The 25,536-nt window shown below is 47.2% G+C and overlaps 1 protein-coding gene across 7 annotated transcripts in view; it reads right to left on the reverse strand.

Annotated features, from left to right (window-relative positions):
- The window catches only part of SLC7A1 (solute carrier family 7 member 1), a 109,118-nt gene extending 84,708 nt beyond the window's left edge, over window positions 1-24,410 (reverse strand). For 4 of the 7 annotated variants that reach the window (XM_081286264.1, XM_081286261.1, XM_081286262.1 and 1 more), the window contains exon 1: window positions 24,024-24,410. The gene's annotated coding sequence lies outside the window, so the exon portion shown is untranslated. The remainder of the gene's footprint in view (window positions 1-24,023) is intronic. The other 3 variants (XR_014021079.1, XR_014021080.1, XM_081286260.1) reach the window with 1 other exon arrangement.
- Window positions 24,411-25,536: the final 1,126 nt, after the last annotated feature.

Raw genomic sequence — 25,536 nt, forward strand, 5'->3', positions numbered from 1 at the left:
GCACCTGCCTCACGCATGTGAGGGACTGGGTTTGATTCTCAGCACCACATATAAATAGATGAATAAAATAAAGGTCATCAACAACTAAAAAAATAAAATAAAAGTAACAAAAGAGAAGGAGGAGGAGGAGGAGGAAGAAAGAGATGACGATCATTACAACAGAGGCACATGTACATGTGGCCTGCAAAGACTGAGATACTTGTGATATGGTCCTTTATAGAACTCGCTTGCCAACCCCTGAGCTCATCTGTGCCATTGAACTCAAATTCAAGTGCACGGAGTGACGTGGAGGCACTCTGACACAGGTCTTCAAGCTTCAGAGTGAAAGAAGATTTCCAAAGAAGCTGCTTTCCAATGCCTTCCAAATGCTGCTCTGTCTAGTCACTGTGACATTTTAAGAGCGTCTTGTCAAGAAGAAGAAGAAAAAAAGAACGCGGGGCTGCATAACTCATTAACTTGTTTCTGTCCTCAACTCCACTGAAGGTACCCGTCACATCCATTGGCCCCAGAGCCACTTCCCCACCGGGGGCTCACCTGTGTGGGACTTCACTCCGGCCAACCTACCTTCATCCTTGTCTCTCTGGGAAGATGAAAGGAGGGAGGCGAATGAAGGAGACCCCACTTCGAGGTGTCTGATGTGACATCACCCGTCACACAGCCAGCTGCAGTCACCAAACCTTCTCCAGGTCCAAGATGTTGGAGGTGCCCAGGGAGGTGCTCCCTCACTTACCCTAGGCTACGGACACCCTGCCCTGCTTTTATAAGTAGTTGCCTCATTAAACTCATCTCAAACTGCCCAATTTGAGAATGCCACCTGTTCCCTGCAGGGCCCCTGATGACTAAAGTTAGGTCAGTGAGCTCTGGATGCCTGCAGTTACTGATGACAACTCACGGAACGCAGGCCCACTCCGAGGAGGATGGCTTGGCAGTGTGGTACTGAGACAGCCTCCTTCCTGTTACACGAGCTGCTCCAGGAGACCCACAGCCACTACCGCAGTCGCAAAAGTTCCTAGAGTCTGGTGATCACTGTATTATCAAAACAACTATCTGGTTTTTTTAAAGTTCCTCAGTTTAACCGAATGACATCTGAGCAGCTAATATGCTGCAGACACGTTGCTAGGTCTTTGGTGCACTTAGAAACTCAGCCACCAAGCCTCACTTCACAAATGAGAGCAAGGAACCTCAAGTGTCGATCGATGGCGCTTATCCCAGCTCTCGGTGGCTGGGACGGGCATCATCCCAAAGCTCTCTTCAGTCTGCCCGGATGCCACCTTGGACCCACCTTTGAGGCTGGCCAGGATCCAGCCAGTGACACCTCTCAGCAATCTAATCTGTCCAGACGTCCTGGTCACATTATAGCAATAAAAGGAAAAACAGGACCAGGGAGGAACGTTTTCCCAAATAACAGAAAACCCCTGGCAGCCCCATGCATATAACTGCAGCCCCTGGGTGGGCCAACAGGCGAGAATATCTAGCAGAGCTCGACCCGAGTGTGAATCCTGGGAGGTCCAGTCACGCCATTTCCATGGCATAAAACAAATGACCAGTATGCTACATGCAGAGGTCCCTCTCCTGAACCTTCTCTGCTCTGAACGGCATGGACAAGGATGCCAGGGCCTCCTGTGGATCTGCAGCTACTACCAAACTGCATCATTGAAACGGAGTGTTCACTGAATGGAAGAATTTTCATGTCACATTTTTAACAGCTCACAGATCTGAAGAGGTATCAGACCCTGGCTGTGTGACCTTGGACAAGCCACTAGATGTCTCTGTTTCAGTTTTCCTACATGAAACAGGAATCATGACTTGGGTTCACCTACACTTCCATCCCTACCCCAGGCCTATCTTGTTCCTAATGTGAGGATCAACGGACAGAGGCAAGATAGAGGTTAAAAATCTCAAATTAAACTGGGGAAAGTTTAAGGGGAAGTTACTTAACTTCTTTGAGCTTACTCTTTCATCTCTGCAAGATGAAGAGGGTCAAAAGAATTAATGTGTGTAAAGTACTGAATATGTCAGGCATTAGTGAGTTCAATAAATTTGTAGTATTATTAGCTTCTTAATCTATGAGAAGTCTTACTAGTAGCCAACTTTAAAAGTGCTATGAGGATTAAGTAACCCAAATAACTGATTTACAGTATGAAGGTATTTTGTAATTGACAAACACTATACAAATATGTGGTTTAAAATTTTAAATTTACTCACGTATAACTAATTAGAACCAATTTTGAAAACTTAAATTACAAGGGCTAGAGGTGTAGCTCAGTGGTAGAATGCTTGCCTAGAATGAAGGAGGCCCTGGGTTCAATTTCCAGAATCACCCAAAACAAAAATAGTTATTAGATGTATTTCCATCTGCACTAATTCAGAAGGCACAAGATTTGACGGCTATTGTCTGGAAATATTAAAACTGAATTTAAACTATTAAAAGTATGAACAAAAGGGATAAACCTTAAAAGCATAACTAATAATGACTCAGGTTTTTAACACCAAACTTTTATTTTAAAATAATTAAATATTTGAACTTCCCAGTTTTCTGCCCTTGGCCGTGACCTGGGGGGTTGGCAGTGACCGTGGCCATCGTGAATGTCACCGTGTGTGCCATTCAGACTCCATGAAGTAAACACACGTCACCTGCCGTGGGTCACGCTTCAGCCGGAGGCCCTGTCACCTCAGTCTGGCTTGGGCCAAATCTGGAAGCCTGAACTTGCATTAAGAAAAGGAGCCAGCTTCGCCAGTTCCGCTGTAAGGTGGATTCTCCAGTTTCTTGCGCTCTGAAGTCAGGCAGAGAGGCCAGTCCTCCTTCCAGGAGGCCTGCATGGTCACAAAGCCCAGTTATTTGTTTTGCCAACCCGTGTGTATACACTGATGGAAACGTCTGCTTCCACGTCCCGCCTGACGTCTCTGCAGACACATGATTACAGAACGACTGCGAGGCGTTTGTTTTTCCCGCATCCCCTCCGGCCTGGTTGTGGAGCAACCTTGCTTCCGGCCTTTTAACTTACATCTCTGTCCACTTATCACCCACTCTTTTTTGTTGACCTTTATGTGTACAGTGTTGCTTCAGAAACCTTTTTCAAAGGAAAGGTCAAAACAAAAAGTCACTGGGAAGGATGCCAGGTGGCCAGCAGCCAGAGAGGCAGCGCCCAGACCTGGGGCTACAGGTGACACGTTGACGCAGGCACAGGCAGGTGGACAGGGCTGGCCGTGAGCACGGCCCCAGTGCAGCGCGCTCTCCAGGCCACCTGCAGCCGGACAAGCCCAGTGCACGGGCCCAGACCCCAGTGGCCGAGCCAGGACTCTTCACTCAGGGGTACTCGCTGTGTCTCCTCCTCCATGCACACCCTCCGTGAGGAGCTGCGGGTGACAGATAAAGTTGTAGACGTGGCCCCCGCCCCCAAGAGGCTCATGATTCAACTGAGGAGAAAAGACATAGAAAAAAGCAAAGGAGAATGTCAGAAAGAGGGATGGGAAACGGGAAGACCCCGCTCAGGATGACTGTCCTGGGATGTGGTGGAAGGAGGAGGGAGAAGCTGATTGGACAGATGATCTGATAGACAGGACGGAGCAGATGCAGTCAGTTATGGACTCTGAGGGGCAGGAGTCAGGTGAGTCAAGGTTAACTCTCAGACCTCCAAATCTTCAAGACTGGAAGAAATCCCAAGTTGGGATCTGCAGGTGCTGAGTTTGAGCTGACACAGAGACCTAGGTAAGACACCGTGACTCTGACACTTAGACCCCGCCAGTGTGCAGCGTATCGAACGGCTGGTGGATGAAGGTAACTGGAAATCTGTGTGGGACTGCTATCAGCACTGCACAGAGCAGCCACCAGCCAAATCAATCAGAAACAACCAGCCAGCATCACAGGCAGAGGCCAGCTCTGCTTGGTCAAAAGGCACATCTGCCAAATTTGACGGACGCAGACTGGGCACTGAAGGAACAAGAGACAAAAGAAAACAGTGGCAAAAGCTAAAATCCATCTGAGCCATCTGCTGTGGGCAAATGGCTGATAAGGGCAGAGGAAACTTCCATAAAAACATAACTGGGAAATAATCTATTCTGGTAAAAATAACTTCATAAAAATAAAAAGTTTAAATGGTTCATCTGCGCTCTAAATACCTAAAACCTTAGACTGAAGTCCACTAAGAAAATTATTTTCATTGAAAAATCCCTGGAGACATATCTCTGATAAAATATTTTTTGTTCCTAAGAGTCAAAATATCCTCAGATCCAAAAAGCGTTGTCCAAATGCTCTGTGTCCAGCAAAGCAGATGGACATACCTGCCACGCAGCTAGGCGTGTGAGACTCTGCACCCAGGACTACAGATGCTGGTTCACCGGAGGCAAGAGGAGCTTCCAGGGGGCCAAGAAGGCTGTCTGCAGGACCAAGGGAACAGCCACATTTCAGGAGCTGAAGAAGGAAGTATCACAATAACAAAGGGGAAACGAGCAAGTCTAAGGACTTCAAAGGCAGGCGGACTTCTATGCCACCAGAGTGTCCAACTCTGTCTGCTGCCCTTAAGCCCCACACCCTCACCTTGCCAAGCGTGCCAAGAGCCAGGCAGGGCACACCTTGATGGTAGCCTAGTGTGTAGCCATCACATCAGATATAGGATGGCACAGGTAAATCTGAATATAAGTATATCCCAAGTAGATCATCATTATGTCCCAAGTATGCCAACATACAATCTTTCAGCAGTAAGAAGTTACACTAAAATAATAATAATAATAATCCACTGTTAACCTATGATTCAAATTTAACTGAGCACCTTTTATTTGCTATGTCTTGTGCTGAGAGCTCAGGTCCTGCACCCTCACTCATTCTGGAGCAGGGCGAATGGTCTGGGCCAGGGGCCTGACTGTCACAGATCTCCACTCTAAAGGCACTCGGCAGACCGCTCTAATAAGTAATGCCTGGCTTATGTGATAAGCCCTCCCGCCTGTGGATCTGTAGCAAGTGGCCTTTGAAAGATGCAGAAAAGGGAATAGCCAACCACATGAAGTAACTCAGACACAAGAGGGGGTGGCAACTGAGAGCAGATCCCTAGGTTGCCTTAATAGAAAAAGGGGTACTATGAGTAACTAGCCTAGTGGCTACAGTTCAGTGTTCAAGGGGTGAGAACTGACCTTCTCTAGAGCTCACTTAACCACAAGGAAACAGGGTTCAAGGCCAACCGCTGTGCTATCACCGTATCTGCAGAACCTCAAGGAATGACTGCCCTTTAAGGGCAAGAAGTTTGGCGTTCAAAGTGGGCACCTGAAAAGCACCTGGCCAGTGTTTGCTGCAGGAATGAGGAAATGAATGGACACGGTAATTCTCAAAGAGCCTACCTCAAAATTTAAAATCGCACAATTGAAAACAAAGTCTAGAGTAAATCTCGACATTTCATAGTGCACCTAACATTTTTCATTCTTTAACTCGTCTGTCTGCTGAAGGTTACTTCCAGTACCAAACAAATGAATAAAACACCTGCCACCCACCTGATGGAGCACATGGTAAGTTCTCATCAACAAAGCAGAGGAGCAAGGCCACCACCTCCCAGGATGCACTTTTTTCTCTGCCCCCTTTGTGTAACTATTGCAACTGTCCTTTAGTTAGGGGGAGCAGGAACATGTAACTAAACAAACATCTGAGAACACCACAATTTTCTTATTTATTATTATTTAATTTCTTATTTATTATTACTCAACCCAGTGCCAATTTCTCTTGATCTATGCTGGAAGAATTCCCAGGGACACCTTATCAAAACAATATACTCAAAGAAAAAAAAAAGATAAAGAGTGAGAGAGAAGATGACGACAACATATATTTTTAAAAGATAATACTGTGTACTCCTTTCAACCTATGATAAATCCCCAGTATATTTTCAGTTTTTCAAAAGAAGCTTTTATTTGCTTTATTACTGTCAACAATCTATTCCTCCAAACAGCCCAAAATTAGAATTACAAACAAATAATTGAGCCTGGACCAAGGGGAAGTGTATCTAGCTTTTGGATATGCTATTATACACTACTTGGCATAAAACAACTATGCCATGCTTCTAGCCCTAAACTGTTAGGTATTTTATAATACAGCTAAAAGAATTAAGCTGAAAATTGAATTTATGTACAAGTTAATCCATAAGGGTTTTGTGCCACTGCCCAAAAAAATTTAGATTCCAAATGTAGTCTGTGTTCTTCTAATTTTTTCAACATGACACAAAGGAACACATTTCTGTCTTCACTAAAGAGACAGCCTCTGTGGTCATCCGCTAGGGTCCTGCAACTTCCAAGGAAGGACCTATCAGCCAATCAGCTCCCTGTTCACAGTTGAAGACGGATTTTTTGAAAGTCATTTCTACCAAGTATTATCAACGGTCTGCCTTCTTCATGTTCCAGAATGGGCATAAACTCACGGGCTTGCAAAATCATCAGGAAATACAAAGCCTTCTGCAGGTAAAAAGAACCACCCAAATAGCTCAGATAAAAATGACCAATTTTCTAACAGCAGAGAACTAGCTAATGCAACCAACATGGTCAACATGGTCTCACAATCTGGGATCAGTCCCTTGCTTCTTGGGGTCACCAACTCTCCAAAGGCCAGCACCAGTACCAACTTCAAATCAAACTTAAGCTTTGTGCAACTGTAGACAGAGAAGGGGAAGAGGGAGGTGTTCCAGAGAGTCAGCCTTACCTGTGCATTTGTGAAGAGGCCTTGGTAGGAGAGCGCCCAGGGGCCTTTTTAGACAACAGATGCACCATCTTCAGCACCATGATGAAGTCAATGAAGAATAAAGAGAGAGGGAAGATCTACTGCCCACTCGCTAAGTGTGCAGGACCACACTGGGAAGTGGTCAGACATTCCCTCAGTTCCCAGGCCCCAGGAAAGTAGGGGAAGGCTGGGAGCTGGTTCCTACATCATGTGCACACCAGAGCCAAGGTCTGGCACTGACACCTCTATCCTTCCACGTGCCACTCAGGTATTTCCAGTTCAGAGGAGTCCTTGCTGGGTTCTCTTTAAATGCCTTAAGAGAAGTGTTAATCTGGGTCTTTACAAATTCCTATATCCAGAGCACAACACAAGGCCCCTTCTAGAAGACAATTTCATATGTGATGTAGTCTTCTTTAACTGTGGTCTGAGGTGCTAACGGTAGAATGAACCTGACAGTCAGATGAGCTGGAGGAAGCCACCTTCTCTCCGTGCAGGGAGTGGGTGGGGCGGTGGAGGAAGCAGCGGACTCCGGACAGAACAGTAACAGGGTACCAGGCAGCAGTGTCCTCTGAATGTGGCTGTGAAATCTCAAGGAAGGGAGGACATGGGAAAGAGAGGGCAAGTGCCTCCAAGAGGGGGGGTTCCTAAGTCAAACAAAGAGGCAGTGTCCACCTTGGGGTGCAACTCTCTCTACAATCCCAAAAGAATGTAAAAAAGACAGTTCGGATGGGGTCTTGGGGGCCAAGTTTACCCCTGCTCCTTTCTCAAACACCTGTCTGGGGAGCCAAGAACATAAGAAATAATATCCAGGTCAAACTTAGTCTACTCCAGCCAAACGTCCTGTCTTGGGACAAGTTCACAAAGCAAGCTTTGTGAGCAGGCATGTCCCACGATAGTACTGTCCAAAGATTCCTGATAAACCCCAAACACTCCTGGCCCCTGTGTGCTGTGCAGCCACAACCACGTTCTTCAGGAGCCTACCTCCCTTCCTCCGAAGGCTTTCCAGGTTTGGTGAGTGTGTTACAAGCCACGCAAAGTCTTTTTTTTTTTTTTTAAGAGAGAGTGAGAGAGGAGAGAGAGAGAGAATTTTTAATATTTATTCTTTTTTTAGTTCTCGGCGGACACAACATCTTTGTTGGTATGTGGTGCTGAGGATCGAACCCGGGCCGCACGCATGCCAGGCGAGCGCGCTACCGCTTGAGCCACATCCCCAGCCCCCTTTTTTGTTTTTTATTTATTCCAAAACATTTGCAAGACCTGACAAAGGACATGGCTGATTTTCAAAGCTGGTTGGTAAGTGTGGCCCATTTCGCTGTGGCCCATGGCATTTGAAACTCTGATCACATCTCTGACCCTTGGGGTATCACGATTCTTCCAGGTGACTCTTAGGAATGCTCTGCTATCCCCAAACAAAAGTCAAGGCTTCTTTGGTAACATAATCCTTATCACATTTCTGCCCAGAGAGCAGATATTGAAGACATCTGAACTTGGGCTGCAAAACTGAGGTGCCCTTTTTTCCTTCCCCTAAATCTGACTATTTGCCATCCTTTGTCCTCCTAAAAACCTTCCCTAAACTGGGGGCACTGCTCTGCACGCTCCTCAGTACAAGGGCATGCTGTTTTTACACGCACACATGTGCATATGTGAGTAACAATGCCCTTTCATGGCTGGATCAGACCTGCTCAGCAAATCTAAAGGACCCTGGGCAAAATGTTGAGGCCAATGAAAAGCACCAGGTGTCCCACACCCTGTCTCCAGGCTGAGTCTATCCAGGAGTCCAGGGGAGGCCAGGGAATAGCTGCAGAGGCTTTTACAAGGGCAAATGTGGTACAATCTCCTTGCAACGACAGTTTCTTCCTGGACAAGACTAAGAGCTGTGAGGTCACAGTGGGTATCCTCTTGTCCTACACCAGATACGCCTAGTGCTCCATGCTCCTGAGGAGATGCATTCGGTACCTGCCGCAGGGCTGACAAGAGTCCTCTCATTCGGAGACACAAGACTTCCTTCCATACTATTTCCCTTTCCTCTGCATGCAGGACCTGGAGGCAGGCAGGAAGCCCTCTCTATTCTTTCACATTGTGCTTTTCTTTACTCTGCCAGGGGGAAGTCTGTTGCTCAAGAGGTGGGGGAGAAGCAGAAGCAAGAGCACCATGAAGCGTTTGCCAAAGGCGCTTCGGACAGAAGGCAGCTCTTGCTAGATTTTTTGTTACAGAGGTTCAGCAGGGCTTGACTGCTGCTTCTGCTGCTGCTGCAAGGCTTCACCCCCAGTCCACGCAGCGTGGGTTAACACAGGTGGGATTTCTTTCCCTTTCCTTTGATGAGGGCTGTCTGTATTTTGATGTGTAGGACTGGCTCATAAGTCTTTTGAAAAATAACCTCTGACAGGCTCCCTGTCTGGTGAGACAGTTTGGAGCTAAAACTTCTCATGGCCTATCCTGACATCCCAGCCCTCCCCGGGAGTCACCCTGCACAACAGAACCCTGCTGCCCAGCTCCACCCAACACCAGGAAGTGGCTGGCGGCCATCCGGAATGGATTAGCATCCACTAGTGGGCAATGAGACTGAGAAATGCTGCATCCAAGACCACGCGCTCCACAGTTGCAACAAGGAAACTTACCATTCCGAATGCAGAAGGTATTCTGGAATAGTCCTTTGAGGGAACACAAGTTTGGTGAACCACATGGACACTAGCTCCAGGTACCTTACCCCCAGCCCCCACTTTATAAGAGTCATTGTGCCTTCTGGGAGTACCAGAGTCCTGCTCAGCATTTCCGGGCCTACGCAGACAAAGCCCAGAGTCTCAATGACAATCTTTCATGTCCTAAGACCAGAACTCCTGTCCCCAGTACACCTGATCACTGTTACCCCTGGACACTCGCTTTCACATGTCACCAAACCACACAGTGCTCTTCCATGGGTCTTTGGTCACCTCTACCCTTTTCAGAGCTGGAAATCCCAAAGTAAGTAACATCTTCATGTAATCCCTTCTAAATCGGTAAGCAGAAAAGATGGCCCTGAGCATATGTCTTGCCCAGGGTGACAAGAGGCCACAGCATTGTGGTCTATGTGCTTCCAGGTCACTGAAAGGGCAAGTCTAGGGTAGATACACACCCTAAGGTGGCCTCACTTTGAACATTGAGGAGAGTGTGGCGAACCCAGCAGGGGACAACAGAGATGGCCTGTCTGGGTTTTCGGGTTCTCGGGGCCCATGAGGCCCTGCTAAGAATCGAGGACTCCTCCACCAAGTTTCTTCTACCTCCCTTCACCTGGTCTCCTAGTTCCTTCTTTAATGCCTGCCCTTTCCTGTGACCATTCCATGTCACTCTGTTCACGCGCACTGTCCATCAATACACCTCGCAACGAGTGGCATAATGGCATAACCTTCTCCGTCACGGGAATTTTTCACACTTCTGAACGTGTCATGATTTCTTCCCTTGGCCGCTTCGCTGAACAGTCATGACACATGTCTTCAGCTGACCGATCCCCCATGCAAGGTGAAAAGTGCTGTAAAGCAGAGGGACTGTTCATGAGCCCAACTGCACACTTCCACCCATACGATCTGTTGTCCATCTTAATGCCTGGTGAGGCGAATACACAGTATGCACCTCTTAAGTGACTGAAAAGGTGATCGTAAGCGATCTCTAAATTCCTTCAAGACGTACCATGAAAACTAATCGGTTTTTTCCCCCAAACAAGGCCATGATGGGATTTTTATAAATTCAACCCGTGCCTCATGCAAAATTCACAAACTGTCTAAGGGCACAGAATAAATCCTAAGTCCCTCCACCCCCCACCCCACCATACCCACAACTACCCGGGCCTTCCCTGGAACAGGCAGCCTTGGCTCGCACTTTATAGGAGTGATCACAAGTTTCAGATTTTGAAGAAACATGTAAATGACATTTCTTTTACATTTTCCTGCCTTTCTGATTTATTTTTAGTTTTTTGTTAAGTGGTATTTCTATATCCTACTCAACAAAAAGCCTTCTAATGAGTATATGAGTTAGTGAACGAAACAACAGCAAAACTAAGCCACATACCTGCATTTTATAACACCTCATTCTCATGCCCCCGCACCACTTTCCTGTGAGAAGGTGCAAGAAAACCACTTACATTAAGAAATTTCAGGGAACTCTTAGGTGTTTCTAGGTGTGTGCAATAGAACATCTGGGAAGCTTAAGACCATGTTGAGGCTCTTTAAGAAACTGTTCCGCTTCATCCCCTTTAAATTTCTCTCCACCAACTCATGTGCTGGGCAGAGATCCTTGAACTCAATGACAGGCTAGACACAGCCAAGATGTAGTTATGAGTATTCCAAGTCAGATCTCTCCCCCAGGCAGAGTCCAGCACCTCCACGGAGGTAGAACAGATTGGGAACTGTGCCCAAGCACCCCTTTTCCCCTTAGCCATCCCTTCCTGAGATTTCTTAAGAACCAAGAATAAGTAAACTGCAAGGAGGTTTAACCACAAGGGCATACACCCAAATGCATGCTAGCTCTTCCAAGGGGCACCCTAGTTTCAGGTCTTCTGAGCAGGGGGCCCAGAAACCTGGCAATCCATGCCAGCTCTGTCAACACCATGGCCACCCCCACAGGCCCTCTCCAAGCCAGGTTCATCTTCCCCTTGCCCGACCTTAATTAGGAAGTTCCTGCATCTGCCTCTTCCATGAAGAATTTCCTGACGAAGAGGGAACATGTAGCAACCTCTCCTTAGCTCATTTCCACCGCTCCATCGTCTGGAGAATACACTTTGCATGTTAATTGACACCTACTCTTTTACTAGCAAAGCAAAGACACATTTATGGGCAACCTCAGGAACGGGATTTTTCATCTGGCAGAAACCTCTCTGAAGCCTGAAGTTTAACCCTGCAGACACCATTCCTAACGGGGATCCCATTTTCTCAGCCTGGCAATAGCCCTGAAGCTTTGATCCTCAACACTGCCCACCAAGTGGGAAACCATGACTCTCCATTTCCACGCAGGGAAACTAAGGCACAGAGTTGCCACTGGTCACACAACAGGGATCTCCTAAAACAGAAAAGAAGGTGTCCATCATTCAGCTCAACTCTCCCCACCATGCTGCTTTCTCTCCGCAGCACTCTGTCCTCTCCCCCGCTGTCAGGCCCTCGCTATCAGTTCTCAGCACTGTCAGCAGCCCCACCTCTGCAGTGGAACTTATCACTTCCTATCTGCTGTAAACAGATAAGCAGGCTGGTCAAAATGAAAGCACAGACTACAGACAGGGCCACCAGGCCCCTCCAAAGGCACTAAAATAAATGGGCACGGGACAGCAATTTCTTCACTTCCGTTGAAAGGGCACTTTTTGAATGTCTACTCTGTACCAGTCATCCCTCCAGGTACAGAAGACACGAAGACAGGCATGGCCTGAGATCTTTCAATCCGTGGTATTCCTAAATGACTGCAAGTTCCAGCATTTTCTAGGGGCTTGCCACTCCAGGTGATCCTGGAGTTAGAAATGTAGTCTCTCAGAACCCATCTGGGCCTCCTGAATCAGAATCTGAGTTCCAACAAAATCCCCAGGGGAGGATTTGTACATAACCCTGGTCTAGATAGCATAAAGACACCCAGAGTTTGACTTTAAGATAGGAAAGGCCCTGTCATACTATGCAAAATAGTTTACTTAAATGCTTAGGAAGATATAATCCCTCCTTCTACCCTTGTTGCCGGCCTCCACTGGCACATCTGTCCAGTCCCTGTACACCTACCTACCTATGGCCTTTAGACAGTGATGAAGGAGTGACAGAAATAACTAAGAGGCACATCACAGAGTTCACCTAATACGTACAACTACAATGGAAACACTTCCAGTCTTGTGTGTTATATTTCCAGAAACGATGTACTACAGTAAGTCCTGCCCTAAGTTTAGAGTTTTACTTTTAGTAGTGTACACCTTGCATCTTTCAGAGAAGTCCAGACCTAAGAGGAATACGGCCCTCAGGCCTAGGCAGGGGGCCTGCACCATGTCCACACTCACTATCAAGTGGGCACAAAGTTCTGCCAGTTCAAGGAAATCCAGTAGCAAGAGCAATTCTAGGAAAAGGGACAAGAACTAAAATGTCTGAGTCTCTTCCTTTGGACCTGGGGCAGCACTTCTTGCTCCCAGGAAGCAACGGGTGTCGAGGATCCTATTCTCTCCCTCTGTGCCTGCCTCCTAGTGCCTCTCAAGGGAAAATGACTGCTTCCTTTACATAACTGGACACCTCACCAGAAAGAGACAGCTCTGGGGATCAGAGCCAGAAGCCCCTAAGAGGCCCCAACTCAACCACCAACACCAGAGCTTATACGGTGGCACGGCAAGATCTCCCTTGCAGAGGCTCCACCGGGACAGTGGAGGGGCAACCAGGTGCAATAGGAAAGTGACTTGAATTCATGTTGAGTGTTATTCTCCACCAGGCACTGCCCCAACTCAAAATTGCCCAAGGTACACAGTTGCACTCACCAGACCAAAGACTCACAGGCATTCAGTGATTACATAATCCCTACCACAAATTAGTTTTGATCACTTTCTAAATTCTGACTGCAAACGCTAAGACCAATATGATGAACATTTCCCAATTCAGGACAATTATTCAAAGAATTAATGATATTCTTACTTAATATCTCCCCAAGATAGCCCTTTAGGAAGAAAGTAAAATGAAAAAGAAATGTTTTCTAACAAAAGTGGTTTTAAAAAAACCAAAATGGCTGTTAAAAATTTGACATTATAAGGGGAGGGGGGATAGTAGGGGATAGGAAAGGTAGCAGAATACAACAATTACTAATAGGGCATTATGTAAAATTGTGGATGTGTAACCGACGTGATTCTGCAATCTGCATTTGGGGTAAAATTGGGAGTTCATAACCCACTTCAATCTAATGTATGAAGTATGATATGTCAAGAGCTTTGTAATGTTGTGAACAACCAATAAAAAAAATAAAATTAAAAAAAAACAACAACAAAAAAAATTTGACATTATAGATTTGTGAGGAGTGCGACACTCAACTACATTTAAAGATTATCACTTATTGCAAATAATACTGATATGTATGTAACAGCATAAAACCAAATTTATGAAGTTCCTACTCAAATACTAACAGTGGTGGCAATTTATAACTTATACATGCATTTTTTAAAAGACTGTAAATTAAGTACTCTGAATTCTTACAGCAAATTTATTTTTATTGAGCATAGTAAATAAAAGAGGTTTGTAAGGAACAGGACAGATATTTGTACAGTGTTTTAATAAACTAGGGTGATTTATTTTGTGTTAGTTCTGTTATGTCACTATGCCCTTTTTCAATGGAACCAACTCCCTTGATTTACAATTGTTTTCACGGGCTTTGTTATTTAAGAATACTTACTTGTTAAATCAAAATAAAATTCAAATTCTTCTTAAGCAAAAATCCATTCAACCTTTCCAAGAACTATTTAATAATATAATTGTCATTGCTAATATTATATTTGCAATACTCTGTTCAACTTTAATCCAATAGATTGGACAGACCTCAAATTAACTTTTCTATTAAAGCATCTTTTTCCTGTTCTACTCACAAATCCTTAACGCTGAAAGATAAGGCAAACTTTTCAGACATGTTCTTCCTTAAAACACATTGAAAAAAAAATAAATTCAAGGAAATTCAAAGTACTTGAAATTAATCATGTAAGGGGGATGGGAATATAGCTCAGCTGGTAGAGTGCTTGCCTTGCATGCACAAGGTTCTGGGTTCAATCCCCAGCGCCACAAGTAAATAAATAAATAAAGGCAGGCCCATTTCTGAGAAACACAAACACACACACATATCCTGACCAGGCCACCTCTAAAAGAAAGCTGATGCCAGAGTTACTCAGTTTGCAACTCAAAGCAAGCTGGGAAGTTCACAGGTGTCCTGTAAACCTGCTCCCCTGCTGGGAATCATCACAAGGAATAAAGTCCAGTTCAGACAGAAACTCTCACCACAAAAGAAACCTCTACTGCACTATTTTCTCCTCCTAGAAGATGAATTATTCTCGTACCTTTAGTGCCTGCAGCAGACCTGAGATTTGGAAAGTTGCAGGCTAGGTGTATCCAAGCGTGGCAGTGTTTTGCAAACTGGAAGTGGCCACTAGGAGCACCCTTCTTTTTTAATGTCTTTAATGAAATAGAAAAGAATAAAAATTATCAAGAGTTTTGTGGGTATAGGAAAGTGGCAGAGGTCTTAAGACGCCTAGCACATGTGAGGCCCTGCGTTTTACCCCCAGGACTGTAAAAAAAATAAAATTATCAGAGTGCACTGTAGGAAAGAATAATGGGTAGGTGCTGTTTCATGGAAACTTCCAATCTTTTTATCAATATGTGTGTCGCCATGTGTGGACTTGATGGCAATATAAATTTAGTTCTTAATTGTAGATAGCGGTCAAAGTTTCTGTCCTTGGGAACACCAGTGTGTGGGTAGCAGAAGTCACATTCCACACACCCCCGAGAAAGGCTTCTAGAACTTTGTGCTGACAGCTAGGACAGGCACTACCAGAGCCTTGAATCCCACGTGCCTATATCCTCCTGCAGGACCAGAGAGACAGGTGACAGCCTAAATGAGGGACATTTCCAAAGCTTATCTTCATTGTATGTAGAAATGAAAAGCTGTATTTTCTGAAAACATTATAAATTTAGAAATCATCCAGTGTATCTTGGTCATCTTTGATACTCAAAAGATAAAAAATCCTAGGCAAATCAGGCAAAAAATCTCCACAACAGGATGGGACAGGCTGGCCCAATGGTGATTTGAGAGAAAGCTCTAATTTTACCTGATCTGTGAAGATATCTAATAACCAACCTAGCAAAAATGTAATATCCTGATACTCCGATCTGAACAGGGCTGGATTACTCCAAATCGAAATGACAGAGCAAACAATTCACCATATGATTTGTACTGAAGTACAAAATATGGTGCATACTTATACCAAAGAACAAAATAAACTCCAAACTGAGATTGGGCAGAATTGTAATAGAAACTTGAAATAACTTATTGTCCTATGTACCTGCCAACCGTTACAATTCACCTCAGTTATTTTTCCTTTAAAATATACTGTTTTACTAACCTATATAAATATTCCTCCAATAAATATTTGTTGAGCACTATCATAGGTGCTACAAACACAGCAGTAAACAAAACAAAAGACTTTTGTGGAGTAGGAGATGCTGGGGATTGAACCCAGGGCCTCTCAAATGTTAAGCATCCTCTCTAGCACTGCGCTACACTCCCAGCTCCCAAAGTTCAATGTGACCGTATTTTCTTTTTGTGCAAATACACAGATCTCATTAAGATAACGGTGAACATGGAAAATTACAATCAGGGTTTTTTTTTTTTTTTTCACTTTCAACGTTAAAGTTTTCCCCATTAAGATCAAATGTTCTTTGAAAATGCCATTTTTATTGGCTACACAATATTCTAATATGGAAACAGAATTATAATTCACCTAAAGTCATTTCCAAAAAAACACAAAGAGATATAGTTAAATCAAATATGTTCAATTTAGGAGCATAAGGAAAAATGCAATCTTACCAACCTCAGAGACCCCGTGCACTCCTCCACACTGATGGATACTCACGGGCTTTGCCACATCAAGGTCTAATTTTCGAATCTCCCTTTATAAGCCCCACTCCCTCTTTGATCGAAGAGAACATTGTCTGACCAGAACAATACGTTTTCATTTCAATTTCCCTTCTTTTCAGGAAAGGAAATGTTTGCACTTCAAAGGGTTTCTTTGAAGAGCAGCCCTTGGTGCTGGTCCGGCCAGGTTAGGAGTTACTGGGCTCAGCAGGGTGCATGGACCCTGGGCGGCTGCCCACCGGAGTCACTGTCAAGGCCAGCTCCTTCAAGGAGAGGGTCTGGGGCAGGAGAAGAACAAACAAACACATGGAAAAATACTTGAAGCTTTTGATCATGACCTTCAGAGGCCCCTTCTTACACACAACGTAGATTCACAGCTCAGGGAAACTGAGGTACAAAGAATGAGGCGTCGTGCACTCTGAAATAATAGTGTCCAACAAAATCATTCCAGAAAGCTGACTCACTTAGGAGGACCCATTCGAGGCCAGGAAAAAGGGGATCCACTCTCAGTGCTGGCGGTGACGGCAGAGGGGACAACCCAAACAGAAGGTCCAAATTCCACTGCACAGGAGTTTTGAAACCTTCCCCTAGGAAAGTCTGCATTTGAGTAGCACAGTCATTAACAAAGCAACACAATTTAGAATTTTGCCTTTTACTTTTCCAGCGGCCTCCTAGAAAGGATGAGAGGCTCACCCAGAGGCAAGTCTGCAACTATATGCAATAGCCACCGGGGGCCCATGCCTGCAGCCCTCTGTCAGGCCCATGTGCATCCTTAACCTCTGCCAAGTCGAGGAAGCGAGGGGTACAGAGCAGACAAGAGAGGACCTGCAATACTTCAAGTCTCAAACAAGTCCTGCGTATGTGATAATGATCTCCGCCCTTCCCCACCCCAAGTACCTACTTGTGCGCACGAGGAAAGTGCTACCAAGGGAGGTTGTCAGCCTGCTCATGTGGGCAACCACCCAAAGAGTGGGCAGGGGCATGAAAGACACCCTGAGGACTCAGCTGAGGGGGCTCTTCCCAGAAGTGGGGACTGCGGTCTGCAGGGCCAGGTGACCAGGTGACCAACCACTTTTCTTACAATCCATTCACCTGGCCAAGTGCCAAGGCTTTGTGCAGCAATCATGGGCTTTTTTATTTTCTCCTGTCACTGTACTAGTTTCCAAGTTCTTCACGATAAGCAGTCCCACTTTTAAGAACTTTTTCTTAAAGTGAGAGCCTTTAAAAATTAAAAGACTTGTGATGCAGAAAATTAAAACACGGTAGAATACTAGACTAGGGTTCCTCTGAGCTCCGATTCCCCAAGATACATAAATAGCTGTGAAGAACACCACGTGGACAATTCAAAGTTGAACAAGGGCTGTGAACTTGATAACCCCTCTGCATTGATGTTAAGCTTCCTGATTTTGATTCACTGTCAGGCTGCTCGTGTGGCTCAGTGGAACAGAGTTTGCGGAGAATGCACAAGGCCCTGGGTTCCATCCCAGCACTGAGAAAAGGGGGAAAAAGCCAAGATTTCACACTGAAGCCATTCTTGTTCTTAGGAAATACGTGATAAAGTATGGAGAGGCAAATAACGCATCAGGACATGTCAGAAAAGCGTGCATATGTGCACTTGTGTGTGTCTATGTGGGGGAAAAGGCAGCAGGGTAAAATGGTGGCAACTGGTGGCCTGGAGGAAAGGGCACAAGGGTTCCTTGGGCTCTTGAAGCTTTTCCTTAAGTTCAAAATGCTATCCAAAAAAAGCTGAAAGAGAAAAGAAAGAAACGAGAAAGAAGGAAAGCGGTGGAAAGAGTTTTACTACACACCTGTCCATCTTCCTTTCTAGGAATTCTGAGGGTCCCCAAGGCCTGCACCCAAAGCTCCCAGCTTCCTGGACCTGGTCTCATCCCAAGGGAGGGTAGGAGGTTCCCCTGCCACCTGAAAAGCTCTGGCCCCTAGGAAAGCACTCCTGAGGTTAGAAAGCGGCCACCCTAGGCTTTCCAAGGGTGTCAAAGGGGTGTCTTCTACGGAAGGGGACACTTCCCCATGTCACCACATGGCAGAAATCAGTAAATGAAAGCTGGGGGCAGAACTACAACTACCACAGGCCTCAGAAGAATGGAGTGTAAACAGTTTCTGGTTCCCACAAGACCCCCTGCGAGGAGTTCTCCCTGCAGAGACACGGAGGTGGAGCTCAGGGATGACCGGATGGGCACCCCTGTGGTTTGGGGCAGGAAGCAATGTGTCCAGCCAGAGGCTAGTGACGTGAATGACAAACTACTGACCCCCAAAGAATGCAGCCGGGTCTCTGCCACACATGCTGGCTCCTGAGTCTGGCCACCTGCCCAGCACAGCTGCCCCAGCAGCCCCCGGGCTCCAGCTGTGCAGGGAAGATCTGCATCCAGAGATGCTAGAGAGAAATCAGGGCCAGGGAGGGAAGCTCCATCTGCAGGTCCCCGCCGTCCACGATAATAACCAGAGCTGGCCAAAGGTGGAGAGGCCCTGCAAGCATCACCACAACTTACCCAGAAACAAACGGGAGCTGTCAGAGGTGTGTGCTGCCATTTCAGCAGGCACCTGGCACGCCGGGCACATTCCAAGAGAGGCTGGAGCCCAGGCAGGGCTGGCTTCACAGTCCCATCACACACATGAGGGCTGCTCTGGAGCCAAGCCACTTGGGTTCCAATCTTCCCTCTGCCACTTATTACCTGCTTGTGTGCCCAGTGGGGTAGAGAGGACCTGCCTTCACTTCCCCATCAGTCAAAACAGCTGGACCAGACTTGACAAGCAGTTACGAGGCTGGAAGAAAATACATCAAGCGCCAAGTACTCAGAAAGCACTAAACATGCACTTGTGATTCCTGACCTCATCTGTCCCCGCCTTCCTTCCTATCTGGTGTGAGACTGGTAGATGGCACTTGGTAGGCAAGGAAGAAGGTGTGGAAAGAGAAAGAGAGCATTTCCAAGCAAACCTTAACAGATCAATTCAAGCCATTTCATGGGAAGAATGAGAACAGTCACAATCGTTGGAGGAAATGACAATGTTCAGTTCCCTCCCTTCTCTGAGCCCCACTGAGGGATGAACCCATCTCCCTTACCCCAGTAGGGATATTACCTACTCAAAGAAAGGATGGAAACAGATGGCCCTGGGTTTTGGGGTTTAGCTTTTCTCAAACCCAAGGACTTCGGGTAATTTGGGTTCAATGTTGGGAATGAAGATGACTATAAGGACAGCCACTATACCCACACCCACTAAACACACACCCCCTGCTAAACACACACATGTACATACACACACACACAGCAAACACTAAGAAAGGGGCTACCCAGAGGTGCTCAGAGTGGCCAAGCCCAAGACTGTGGACCCCAAGGTGGCACCTAGATCTCATCAGGCACATCCAGGCAATAGAGCCAAAAGCCCAGGGCGGTCATCATTCCCTCCAGACCCAGGACCAGAGGGGATGGGGAACTTGTCAACAGCTTACTCTAAGGCCCAAACGCCCCACAACACCCTGAATTGGGCACATTCCAAGGAAAGGGGACTACATTTTATTGCCATGGCAAATGGGGAAGCGAACTTAAGTTGTTTTAAAAATCATTTTTCTCCCACACCTAAATCAAAGAGTTAACCTTTCCTTCCATTATAACTATTAACATTTATGTTAAATACTGGGTACCAGATGCTGTAAGTGTGTAACATCAATTATCTCATTGAAATCCTTTCCATCCCGAAAGGTAAGCACTAAAAGCCAGGGGCAATGGCACATACCTGTACCCCCAGCTAGCCAGGAGGCTGAGCCCAGGAGTTGGAGACCAGCTTCAGTAATGCAGAGATGCCAGTCTCAAAAAATAAATAAATAAATAAATAAATAAATAAAATAAAAGCCAATTACTATGCAAGCAGCGTGGGAAAGGATTTCCATGTGGTACAGGAAATACTTTAGAACAGGCATCCCTGTAAGCGGGGCTCACTCTGTCATTCAGCCCTTTCTTTGGGGACTGGTCGTGGCTTCTACTTTGACCCCGTAGTTTGGGGAGTGGGGCCATAAGCTCAGGTTGGCTATATCGAGCAGAGGCCCCTCCCAGAGTCACCACTGCTACATGGTCTCTATGATCCGGAACTAGGACTCACTGTTGAACACACAGGAAAAATGTCTGATTGTCTGTATGGTCAAGAACTATCTGAACATCCTGAAAAAAAGCGCTGCAGAAGGAATGTGGAAAGGAAAGGGAATGCGTCTGCCCAGGCCCTCTGCACCCCCAGAAAAGGGAGGGGAAAAGGGAACACAACCTGGAAAAAGAGACAACGGAGAAAGACACAGTGCTATCAAGAGAGGGGACATTCTTTCTCCCACCACTATCTAAACTGGAAATAGAGCTGATTTCAAAAAAGAAATTGCATGAATTTGATACCTTTGTCAAAGGACTGAATGGACTTCAAGCTTTCCAGCTTCTCGCCAGGGAGGCTAGGAAGGACAGGTCCCCATAAGTGCATGTGTTTCAGAAAGTCTCAATGACTTCCCAGAGTCTGCACATGGAGAGAGGGGCAAAGCTGAGTCCAGAAGTCAAAAGCAGCACTCTTCCCAGGCTCGGTGCCCCTCCTCAGGGCTCCTCAGACCAGCAGCAGCAGGCCTGCCCTGAGCTGGAAAGGTGGACGCCTCGCCCCTCAGTCACAGCTTGTACTCGGCTTGCACAGTGTGATCCCTGAAGGTACCATCTGCAGGTCCCCCCTGTCCATAATAACCAGAGAGGAAAAGCCCAATGCAAGCCACTGAGTGTGGCAGTAGGGTGAACCTTCCAATGTCCAGAAATGTCTTTCCAGCAGCCCATGTTCCTGGGAGGACCGAATCCTGACCAGTGGATCAAGAAAACAGTGTCCCCCTAGTCTGCCAGTGTTGCAATGAACCAACGCCTTGGGAGGGAAACAGACATCGTTAGCAGTCCACCAAAGGGTTTCCCCCATTTGTGCCCATCCTTGTGGCAGAGTCACTCCAAGAGCAAATGCACTGAACCTCCCTTGACAAATTCTGACTCTCTTCAAACAAGTGCAGGGGCCATTATTTTCCAAACTGTTGGAGGGCAGAGGGAGGACAGGTAACAGATTATGGAGGAATAGAAAGAGAAGCAGCTCAAGTTTACCATGAGGCTGAAAGCCAAAGATTTTTCTACTGTATTTCCTCCCTGGAGGAGAACTAAAACCTGGGAACCCTGACCTGGGATCCCCATCCTACCAGGGAAGTCCACCAGCAAGCTGCCCACTCTGGAGGGGCAAGGGAGGTTATAGGTAGCAAAAGAAATAGAGCTCAATGAGCTCCCAACTTTAGTGTGAGGTGAATGGGAAGAAGGCTACCACTCTGGGACAGGTGGCTGCAACACACTCATACACCTTGGAAGGGCCCCAAAAGGATCCATCTTGTCCAGGCCTGTCCTTAGGGATAGAAGTATCTAAAAATGTTAGCTGTGTCTTTTCAAATCTTTCTTCCACCCAACATGCTCTTTTCCTAGCCTTCCCACCTCCACCATGATTCCCCCATGCTTGGATTTATAGTTGACCTCTCTCACACTTCACATGGGAATACTGCCAATCTGGCTGGGTATGCCTCTAAATTTACGCTGACCAGGGACAGGGAGTGCAGCCCTGTGGTAGAGTAGCTCGAGAGAGGCTCTGGGTTTGATCCCTAGCAAAACACACACACACACACACACACACACACACACACACACACATTACCCAGGCCTGAAGGAGCCAATCATTCAGATAAGGCCAGGGTCTCATCCATAGGTCTTCCATGAAGTAAGGACGAAGGGCCAAGTGAAATGAAGGGTATCTGGGGAGAGCCTCTGGGCAAGATGACAGAGACCCAGGTATCCCCAGAGTGAGAGGAAACAGTGCCCTCCATAACAAGGACTTCTTCCTATTCAGACTCCTCCCTGGCATTAATAAGCAATACCTTCAAATACATGGTTACTTATAAGAAAGGATTCGTTTCATTGGATGCAATGGGCCCTCCTGGATTCGATAAAAAGAAACTAGAATACCCAATAACCATGTGCTAATTCCATCAGAGGATGAGATCTTCTATAAAATGTAATGAACATATGTGTCTTAGAATTCAGACTTCCTGAGGCCATCAATCTTGTCTTCCGTGACTTTTTTTCACCTAAAGCCAATAATCACATGCATAAAAACAGCCATGTGGCTCTAAGATTCATATCCAGCCAACTTAGTACTTTTCTGATGGCTTCTTATTAAGCCCTGTCCTGTTTGTTTACTCAAAACTTCTTTGACACCTTTTGAATTTTTACCTTTATAATCATTAAACATCTCAATATGCCAAACCTTTAAAAGGAATTTTAATCCATTATTGACCTTTCCCCTAAATTTCTAAGTAAGATCCTGTGTCTTACTTAAATAAGACTTTTTGTTTTAAAGCCAGGCAGGTGCATGCATATGAAAATAATGATAGTTTCCACTGAGACCAACAAAAAATATCGGGAATAAATGTATCATGGTTTCCTTTTATCTGATAAAGGGCAAGCTATGTTAAGGTACAAACCCAACTAAATTATAATTTGAATTACAATTAGAACATTCAGCCAGAAGGCAATGTACACAGTTGTAGTGAATTTTTACTTAAAAAGCATATTTATTTTAGGGAAATATATCTGGGATTGAAATCCCAGCCCTGTCCTCTGGGAGAAAACCTAGCAACAGAGAGCATGACTGTGGGTACTGGGAAGTGTAGTTCTTTCTTCCTGAAGGCACATGTCTGGCTATCGTAATGACACAAGTCAAACACAGCTCCTGTTTGGTTCCCACACCCCGTTAGGAGGGTCAGAGGCTCACCCAGCAGGCCACGGTGGTAGTACTGTGGAGCAGGTGCTACTACGTGGACACGCAGGGCTGGTGACCTGCCAGTGCCCGGGAAGTTTTCTACTACGCAGAGAGAAACACGCTGAGAATAGGTTGTCTTTATGAAGCCGGAAGAACTTCCTCCTACTCCAAACCATCTGGAGGGCCTGAGGAACCCTGTATTTTCAGGCCAATCCGGGCACAAGAAGCCCCACCTTGAGGTGACCTCCTCAAAGTAACCCTGGGGAACTTGGATAAGGGCTGGGGGACAGGGCGGGTCTCTTGGGATCTATAATGAAAGGGAGGAGAGGCAGGAGGCGGGCGCCGCGACCACCAAGCAGGGGTGCACAGCACGGTCCCCAGGTCGGCCACCTGCCGCGACCACTCTCCCAGCGTCCTGGCGGGGTCCCCACCCGCGGCTGATGACACATCCCAGGACCTCGTGGCGGGGCGGGGTGCTCAGCACCGCGCCATGTAAGGGAAGGTCTCCCTCGCAGCAGGCGGGCTAGGGATGCCTCCTAGGCCGGCCCCCCGAGCCCGCCGCGCGCCCCGGGCCACACAGGCCACCCCGAGCGCCCCGGCGCCAGGGTCCCTGGGCAGGCGCGCGGAGCGGGCATCGTGAGGCGCCAGGTCGCCCCGGCTTACTCTGTCGGTGTTGCATCATGCACCACGCCGCGCCTTCAGGGAACCAAAATGGACTCCGTGGAAGCGACAGCCGCATGGGCACCGGCCCCGCGGGCAAGTCCCCGCTCCCGGTCAGCCGGGGACCTCCCGAGAGGATACCAACACCCCCCGCGCGGGACCCTCCTTGACCCCGCTCCCTCCTCCAGCGACCCCACGCGGCGCCGAGGCCCCTCCAAGGTGACTCGCACCAGGGAGCTGTCCCTCCGCTGAGGGCTCTGGCACTCACCGAGCGGGCGGCGGCGGGCGGCAGGATGCGAGCAGGACTGCGGTGGACCCACGGACGCACAGACTGGCGGACGATCGGCCCGGAGCGGAGGTCAAGCGTGCCGGCTGCCCGCGTGCCCCGCCTGCCCGGCTGGATGCGCAGCTCACACCTGCCCGCGCGGAGTGAATGGGGCGCCGAGGCGGGCGGGATCCGGCGCCGGTTTCATCAGCCGCGCACCCGGCCCCCGCCCCTCGCGCCGCCCGCCCAGGGCCCCGTCCGGCTCCGTGTCACAGCCGGGCACCAATGGCAGCGCGGCGCGGCAGCCGAGGGCGGACGCGCCCATGGTAGGCGGGGCGGCGGAGGCTTCGCGCGCCCCAACTTGGGATTCCCCCGCCGGCGGGCGGCACCTCCTAGCGCTTTCCCTCGGCCTTTTCTCCGCCAATCCGAGCTCGCGGCGCTGCAGCATCTTCTGGTCCCCCGCAGCCCCAACCGCGCGGGGGTCAGGGCGCGTGCCTCCGCCCCGCGGTGCCAACTCCCGGGCTGGTGACTAGTTTCTATTACCAAATTTTAAAATTTAGGGCGTACGTCAAGGATTTTAAGACAATGATTATAAATCTTCACTTGTCATTAGAATACTTTATCTTTTTTTTTTTTCCTTTGCCCTTGCTAAAACCTTATTCTTGTCCATCGTCAGGAAAGGCCCCAAAGCCTGCATCTACCTGTGTGTCCCTTGGCTGTGGCATAGGCATGCCTGGCTGGTGGGCCAGTCAGGGCAGTGCACTTCTGGGAGTTACTCTGCAGGACTTGCAGAAACTTTAGTACAATCCTACCTTGTTCACCTCACTGTCTCACTCCTTGTCATCTCATCTCTTTGCTCTCCAAACCAAGCAGCAGCCACAAACTATAAAGATTCTATAATCTGTAGCATGAGATAAGTAAATAGGTAACAGATGAACACCACCATCCTCCATCTATCTCTGTAAGGAAAAACAAAACTAAAAGCAAAAGAAAAGCGTTTGATGCCCATGGCCCCAAACGGCCTCGGTCAGTAATCGGGGCTCATTGGCCGATAGTATCATCCTCCCTTGGAATTTGACAAGCAATGTATAAAGTACATTACTGCATAGCTTTTGTTTTGTTTTTCTTTTCATTTTTATTTTTTCAAGACAGGGTTCTTTCTCTCTGTGTTGCTCAGTCTGGCCCTGAACTCCAGGGCTCAAGTGATCCTCTTGCCTTAGCCTCCTCCGTAGCTGGGACTATAGGCACATGCCACCCAGCGGGGTAGGAAAATGTCTTATTGAACACACGGAGATGAGTTCATATTTGTAAAGCTTTTTGAACCCCGTTTGGAATCATAATAAGCCACCTCACATGCTTTGTTTTAAAACGATGAATTTCAGTTTCAGTTACACCATGGTGAAATGACACCTTAGCCACATGAGTAAGTATCCTAAGACCCTCACAATCCCTTCTACCTCCTGACACTGGCATCAAAGGATGGATGCTTCTCAAGAGGTGAGGCTGGTGATTCAAA

Source organism: Spermophilus citellus (assembly GCF_964194105.1).
Source record: "Spermophilus citellus genome assembly, chromosome: 1".
NCBI classification, from domain to species: domain Eukaryota; kingdom Metazoa; phylum Chordata; class Mammalia; order Rodentia; family Sciuridae; genus Spermophilus; species Spermophilus citellus.